Raw genomic sequence first — 8,977 nt, 5'->3', positions numbered from 1 at the left:
AAAAATGAAAAATTAAAAAAAAAAAGACCAAGAGAACTCCCCTGAAGGAACAATGAAACAAACCTCTTCAGTCTAATAGACACAAAGTTCAAAAAGGAGGTAATAAAAATACTGAAGGAATTTAGAAAGGCTACTGACAGAAATGCATATTACTGTAAAAAGAAACTAGAAACTATAAGGAGGAGCCGAAATTAGAAAATTTATTTGCTGAGATGAACCTGAACTAAAGGCAATGAATAGCAGAATGAATAATGCAGAAGAAAGAATAAGTAATCTGGAAGATAGAAAAATGGAAATTACCCAATCGAAACAGCAGACAGAAAGCCAATTAAAAAAAAAAGAAAGCAATATAAGAGACCTATGAGATGGTATAAAATGTCCCAATCTATGCATAATAGGGATTCCAGAAGGAGAAGAAAGAGAAAAGGGGATTGAAAATGTATTTGAAGAAATTATGGCTGAAAACTTCCCAAACCTAAAGAAGGAAACAGATATCCACATATAGGAAGCATACAGGGTCCCCAAAAATATGAATCCAAACAGATCTACACCAAGGCATATTATAATAAAAATGGCAAAAGTTAAAGAGAGGATTCTAAAGGCAGCAAGAGAAAAACAAAGAGTTAATTACAACGGTACCTCTATAAAGTTATCAGCTGATTTCTCTACAGAAACACTGCAGGCCGGAGGGAGTGGCAACATATATTGTCTTGAAAGGGAAAGATCTGCAACCTAGAATACTCTAGCCAGCAAGATTATCATTTAGAAAAGGAAAAATAATAATTTCTCTGACAAGCAAAAACTAAAAGAATACAGCAATAGTAAACCTATCCTAAAAGAAATATTGAAAGATATCCTCTAAATAGAAAAGAACCAAGAAGATATATGAAGGAGGAAATAATAATTGGAAATTAAATCACTTAAATTAGCCAGTATACAGATCAAAATGAGAAAAAAGAAAAAAAAAACCTATATGTGAAAGCAATTATAAATAAAAGGAATAGCAAAAGGATAAACATGAAGATGTAAAAAAGGACATCAAAATAATAAAATGTGGGGAAAGAGAGTAAGAAAATGCAGATTCTTTCTTATTTTTTTTTTTTTAGAATGTGTTTGAGTGTATATGACTATAAGTCCAGCAGATATAGGAAGGGGTTAACATACTTGAAAAACAGGGCAACCACAAATCAAAAACATACAATAGATTCAAAAAAACCAAAAAGAAGAGAACACAAGCATAAAAGGAAATCATCAAAGCAGAAAAAGAGCAAAGAAGAAACAAAGAATCAACTGGAAAACAAGGTTTAATATGGCAATAAATACATATGTATCAATAATTACCTTAAATGTCAATGGACTGAATGCTCCAATCAAAAGACATAGAGTGGCAGAGTGAATAAAAAAAACAAGAGCCTACAATATGCTGCCTATAAGAGACCCACCTTAGGGCAAAGGACACATATATATTGAAAGTGAGGGGATGGAAAAAGATGTTTCATGCAAATGGAAATGAAAGAAAGCAGGAGTTGCAATACTTATATCAGACAAAATAAACTTTAAAGCAAAGGCTATAAAGAAAAAGAAGGACACTACATAATGATAAAAGGATCAATACAAGAAGAGGATGTTTACACTCATCAACTCACATCAATGGACAGATCTTCCAGACAGAAAACCAATAAGGCAACAGAGATCATAAATGATACAATAGAACAGTTAGACTTCATTGATATTTTCAGGACATTACATCCAAAAAAAATGAGAATACACATTCATTTTAAGTGCACATGGAACATTCTCTAGGATTGATCACATACTAGGGTATAAAACTAACCTCAACAAGTTTCAGAATATAGAAATTCTTTCAAACATCTTCTCTGACCACAACGGCGTGAAACTAGAAATCAACCACAGGAAAAGAAATGAGAAAAGAATGATTACATGAAGACTAAACAACATGCTACTAAAAAACCAAAGGGTCAACAAGGAAATCAAAAAAGAAATTTAAAAATACCTTGAGACAAATACCAATGAAAACACAACCACACAAAATCTATGGGATGCAGCAAAAGCAGTTCTTAGAGGGAAGTTCATAGTGATACAGGCCTTCCTCAAAAAACAAGAAAAATCTCAAATAACCTAACGTACCAACTAAAAGAATTAGAAAAAGAAAAACAAAATAAACTTGGAGTCAGCAGAAGGAAGGAAATAATAAAGATCAGGGAGGAAATAAATAAAATAGAGGTAAAAAAAAAAAACAGAAAAAAAATCAATAAAACCAAGAGCTGGTTCTTTGAAAGGGTAAACAAAATTGACAAACCTCTGGGCAGGCTCATCAATAAGAAAAGAGAGAGAACCCAAATACACAAAATAAGAAATGAAAAAGGAGAAATCTCAATTAATACATCAGAAATAAAAACACATAAGAGAATACTATGAACAACTGTATGCCAACAAATTTGACAACCTGGAAGAAATGGACAACTTTCTAAAAACATACAGCCCACCAAAACTGAATCAAGAAGAAATAGATAATTTGAACAGACTGATCACTAGAAGTGAAATAGAATCTGTAATTTTAAAACTCCCTACAAACAAAAGTCCAGGACCAGTGGCTTCACGGGCAAATTCTACCAAACATACAAAGAAGAACTTATACCAATTCTTCTCAAACTCTTCCAAAAGATTGAAGAGGCAGGAACACTCCCAAAGACATACTATGAAGCCACCATCACCCTGATACCAAAACCAAACCAAGATACCACCAAAAAAGAAAATTACAGGCCAATATCTTTGATGAATATAGATGCAAAAATTCTCAACAAAATATTAGCAAACTGAATCCAACAACACATAAAAAGATCATACACCATGATCAAGGGGGATTCATCCCAATTTCATGAGGATGGTTCAACATACGCAAATCAATCAATGTAATATGACACATTAACAAAAGAAAAGTCAAAAACTACATGCCCATCTCAAATGCAGAAAAAGCATTTGACAAAATTCAACATCCATTCATGATAAAAACTCTTACCAAAGTGGGTATACTGGGAACATATCTCAACACAATAAAAGCTATTTATGACTAACTCACAGCCAATATAATATTCAATGGTGAAAAGCTGAAAGGGTTTCCACTAAAATCTGGAACAAGACAAGGATGCCCACTCTCACCACTTCTATTCAACATAGTATTGGAAGTCCCAGCCACAGCAATCAGACAATAAAAAGAAATAAAGAGTATCCAAATTGGAAGGGAAGAGGTAAAACTGTCACTATATGCTGATGACATGATACTATATATAGGAAACCCTAAGGACTCCACACAAAAACTATTAGATCTAATTAATGAATTCAGCAAAGTAGAAGGCTAGAAGATTAACATTCAGAAATTGGTTTTATTTCTTTACACTAACAATGAAATATCAGAAATGGAATGTAAAAAACATAAATCTTAAAATTGCACCAAAAAAAAACACCTAGGAATAAACCCGACCAAGGAGGTGAAAGACCCTGAGAACTATAAAACATTGAGAACTATATGCTGAGAACTATATGCTGAGAACTATAAAACATTAATAAAGGAAATTAAACAGGATTCAAAGAAATGGAAAGATATCACATGCTCTTGGATTGGAAGAATTAATATTGTTAAAATGGCAATACTACCCAAAGCAATATATATATATATATAATGTCAAATTACCTAAGACATTTTTCACAAAACTAGAAAAAATAATCCAAAAATTTATATGGAACCACAAAAGACCCAGAATTGCCAAAGCAATCCTGAGGGAAAAAAACAAAGCAGGAGGCATAACTCTCCCAGACTTCAGACAATACTGCAAAACTACAGTAATCAAAACACTGTGGTATTGGTACAAAAACAGACATATGGATCAATGGAACAGAATAGAGAACCAAGAAATAAATCCACACACCTATGGTCAGTTAATCTTCAACAAAGGAGGCAAGAATATAAAATGGAGAAAAGACAGTCTCTTCAGGAAGTGGTGCTAGGAAAGTTGGACAGCTGCATGTAAGTCAATGAAGTTAGAACATGCCCTCACACCAAGCACAAAAATAAACTCAAAATAGCTTAAAGACTTAAACATAAGACATGACACCATAGAACTCCCTGAAGAGAGTATAGGCAAATCATTCCCTGACATAATTTGTACCAATGTTTTCTTAGGTCAGTCTCCCAAGGCAATAGAAATAAAAACAAAAATGAACAAATGGGACCTAATCAAACTTACAAGTTTTTGCACAGCAAAGGAAACCATAAACAAACAAAAAAAAGGCAACCTATGGAATGGGAGAAAAATTTTGCAAATGATGTGACCGACAGGGGCTTAAGCTCCAAATTATACAAACAGCTCACACAACTCAACAAAAACAACAAAACAACCCAATCAAAAACTGGGTGGAATACCTTAATAGACATTTCTCCAAAGAACACATACAGATGGCCAGTAGACACCTGAAAAGATGCTCAGCATCACTAATTATTAAAGAAATGCAAATCAAAACTACAATGAGAAAAAAAAACCCACAATGAGGCACCACCTCATACTAGTCAGAATGGCCATTATTAAAAAGTCTACAAATAACAAATGCTGTAGAGGGTGTGGAGAAAAGTGAACCCTCCTACACTGTTGGTGAGAATGTAAGCTGGTGCAGCCACGATGAAAAACAGTATGGAAGTTCCTCAGAAAACTAAAAATAGAATTACAATATGATCCAGCAATCCCACTCCTGGGCCATATACCCAGACAAAACTTTAATTCAAAAAGATACATGCAGGGCTTCCCTGGTGGCACAGTGATTAAGAGTCCGCCTGCCGATGCAGGGGACACGGGTTCATGCCCCGGTCTGGGAAGATCCCACATGCTGTGGAGCAGCTGGGCCCGTGAGCCATGGCCACTGAGCCTGCGAGACCAGAGCCTGTGCTCCGCAACGGGAGAGGCCACAACAGTGAGAGGCCTGCGTTCCACAAAGAAGAAAAAAAAAAAGATACACGCATCCCTTGGTTCATAGCAGCACTATTCACAATAGCCATCTGTCCAGCGACAGATGAATGGATAAAGAAGATGTGGTACATATATACAATGCAATACTACTCAGCCATGAAAAGAATGAAATAATGCAATTTGCAGCAACATGGATGCAACTAGAGATTATAATACTAAGTGAAGTAAGTCAGAAAGAGAAAGACAAATACTGTATGATATCACTTATATGTGGAATCTAAAATATGGCACAAATGAACCTAACTACAAAACAGAAACAGACTCACAGACTTGGAGATCAGACTTATGGTTGCCAAGGGGGAGAGGGAGAAGGAGAGGGATGGACTGGGAGTTTGGGTTTGATAGATGCAAACTATTACATTTAGAATGGATAAACAACAAGGTCCTACTCTATAGCATGAGGAACTTTATCCAATCTCCTGGGATAAACCAAAATGGGTTTAGCCTTGGATAAACCATAATGGAAAAGAATATTTTTAAAAAGTATATATATATATATATATATATATATATATATATAAAACTGTCACTTTGCTATATAGCAGAGATTGGCACAACATTGTAAATCAACTATGCTTCAATAAAATAATAAAACAAATACACATAAATCCCTTCTCTATATGTTAACAAATGGCATAAACTGAACACCTATAGAACCATCATCAAGACTACGATACGTAAAATGACTAGCTCTAAGACACCTCACATATTCTTTCCTGGGCACAATTTTCTTCACACTGAGAGGTCATTTCTATCATAAATTCTACAAAAATCATTTCTTCGCTTTTCTTTATACTTTTACAACCTGTTCATGCAACCCTAAAAAAAAGTTTAATTTTACACAAATTGAATAATTACTTCTTGTGTTCAAAATTGTTTGTGAGGTTCATTCATGTATTTGCTTGTAGCCATACTTGGAAAATTCCCTTTCTATATAGCTTATCCTCCATGAATGTACCACAATTTATTTCTTCATTCATCTGTTAATGGATATTTGCTGGATTTCATTGTGGGGAAAAAAATTCTCACTTTCTTCCTGGAGCATAGAAACACATCTTTATCAAGAATACGTAGCTAGGAGTAGAACAGCATGACGCGGGGTGTGAATATCTTTACTAGATAATGTCCATCAATTTCAAAAGTGACTGCACTTTTGTGAGGGCAAGGGGTATATGGGAAATACCTGTTCCTTCTGCTCAATTCTGCTTTGAACCTAAAATTGCTCTTTAAAAAAAGGCTTAAAAAAAGTGATTGCACCAAATTTCAATTCCTCAACAGTAGATGAGGTTCTTTGATGTTCCACATCCTCATTCCTGATACTGTCAGACTCGGAAATTCTGCCAATCTTATAAATAAATGTGTAGTGGTATCACGCTGTGGTTTCATTTGCATTTCTTCCACAAGAGATGGGGTTAAATATATTTTTCCCTGTCCAATTATTCCTCCTGGGAAGGAGGAATAATAATAATAATATTATTACTGGGGATAACAATAACTGGGGAAGTTCCTTATTAAATCTTATGCCCATTTTTTCTGCTAGGTTGCCTGCTTTCTTCCTCAAAGATTTACATAATTCCTTATAATCTAAATATTAGTCTTGTCTTGGTTCCAGGTATCACAAAGATAAGATTCTGCCACAGTGTGGCTTCATGCTTCTTATGATGTCAAGAAATTCTGAATTTTAATGGAGCTTATAAATCTTTCCTCATATATTGAGGGGTTTTTTTGGTTTAAAATTTTCCCTACACAGGAAATTTGTTCCCGTATCTCCTTCTAAAATATTTTGTTTTGCCTCGTACAATTTAGACTTCGGTCTACCCAAAATTGACTTTTGTGGTAGGATATAAAGCTGGGACACCATGACAGGTTGCATATAAAAGGCTTTTGCAGGGCTTCCCTGGTGGCGCAGTGGTTGAGAGTCTGCCTGCCGATGCAGGGGACACGGGTTCGTGCCCCGGTCTGGGAAGATCCCACATGCCGTGGAGCAGCTGGGCCCGTGAGCCATGGCCACTGAGGCTGTGCGTCCGGAGCCTGTGCACTGCAACGGGAGAGGCCACAGCAGTGAGAGGCCCGCATACGGCAAAAAAAAAAGGCTTTTGCAGCTTTCTGCACTGTTGCCCTGATTAAAAATCAATTGTCATTAAAGCGTGCAATTATTTCTGGGCTCTCGATTCTGTTTCAAAGGTCTATAATTACCCCCACACCAGTACCATTCTGTAACAGTTACAATAGGTTTACAGTATATCTTTAATACCTGTTAGAAAAGATCCTATACTATCCTGCTCTTCAAACATGTTTAAACAGATTGGTAAGAATTAAGAATTTTAAAACATCCACTGAGGCACGCATTGTGTTCATGACAACCAATGATGTTGACAGGCTCGACCCTGCCCTGATACTCCCTGGGCGAGTAGACCTGAAGGAGTACATGGGCCATTGCTCACGCTGGCAGCAGACCCAGATGTCCCAGAGGTTCTATCCAGGGCAAGCAGCTTCTCTGGCTGAGACTTTTGCAGATCGTGTCCTTCAAGCTACAACTCAGATCAGTCCTGCCCAGGTGCAGGGCTACTTCATGCTGTATAAGAATGACCCTGCGGGGCAATTCACAATGTGGAGTCTCTGAGGAGGTGACAACCGGGCTGTACCCAGCTCTCTCCTCCTCTAGGAGATCAATAAACACCTGCCAAGCTAAAAAAGAATTTTATAACAGTCTTCCAATCCATGAACATGATATATGGATTTATTTCAGTTTTATTTCATCTTGCTCAACATTTTTCAAAATTTCAATATTTGCACAGCTGAATTTCTAAGTATGTTTGCACTGTAACTTCTTATATGATGTTTCCTCTCCTTTTTCCAGCATAGACTAGCTAATATTATGAATTTTTAAAATCCTTTTTATTCCAAGGAACATGTTTTGGCTTTAATTTATACCATTATAATTTTCCAATTAATTCGTTTCTAATTTTTTTAAATAAATTACTTCTGTTTAAGCTTAGTCTACTCAAAATTCCTGTTCTTCAAATTTTCCACCAAGAAATGCTATACCCATAGCCCAAAAGTTCTGCACAGTAAAGGGTTAACTCGGCAGGTTTGGGGTATTCAAACCCTGCACATTCCAAAGAAATGACTGGCTTTTGACCAGATCCTGGGAGATAACTTATAAGCCCCTGGAATATCCCATCTGATAAGAATGTCTTTATATACCTCGGGACCTTGAGCCACACCAGATAGTTCAGGCTAATAATGTTGCTTATGGTTGGGGCCTTAGGCCATGTTGTTATTAGTCTGATCTTTGGAAGGGCTGGAGCATGAGTAATTAAGGTCAGTCACACAGATGCTCCAAGCAACCCCAATAAAAACCTTGGACACCAAAGCCTGGGTAAATCTCCCTGGTTGGCAATACTTGATGTATGTTGTCAAACATTGTTGCTGGCAGAATTAAGCACTGCTCATACAACTACAACAGGAGAAGAAAATGGGAAGTTTGCATCCAGTCTCTCTTGGAATATGCCCTATGTGCCTTTTGTCTTTGCTGATCTTTTATCTGTAACCTTTTGCTGTAATAAACTGTAAGTTTGAATATTAAAGCTTTTCGGAGTTCCTGAAGACCTCTGGATATAGATTCACAAACACATTTTATATTTTATAAATTTGATTTTGATATATCCCTTGATCAAATAGATTTTTCAAAAATATACATGTATTTTTTATTGAAGTTTTCTTTTAACCCCAAATGTATTTATGTTTAGTTCCTCCATTGACACTTCAAAGAAAGTTTACACTATATTTTCAGAGTACAGAGTTTGAAAGACACATATAAATATGTATCACACTCATGTCATAACATATGCTATTTATATCTTCTAGAACGGGGTCAACAAACTTTTTCTTTAAAAGGCCTGATGGTAAATACTTTAGTTCTTGCAGGCCATATG

This window comes from Aethalodelphis obliquidens, unplaced genomic scaffold (genome assembly GCF_003676395.1).
Source record: "Aethalodelphis obliquidens isolate GAN/ISIS:26980383/991018 unplaced genomic scaffold, ASM367639v1 scaffold88, whole genome shotgun sequence".
NCBI classification, from domain to species: domain Eukaryota; kingdom Metazoa; phylum Chordata; class Mammalia; order Artiodactyla; family Delphinidae; genus Aethalodelphis; species Aethalodelphis obliquidens.
The sequence above is the reverse complement of the archived record's forward strand: the minus strand, read 5'-3'. Positions refer to the sequence as shown.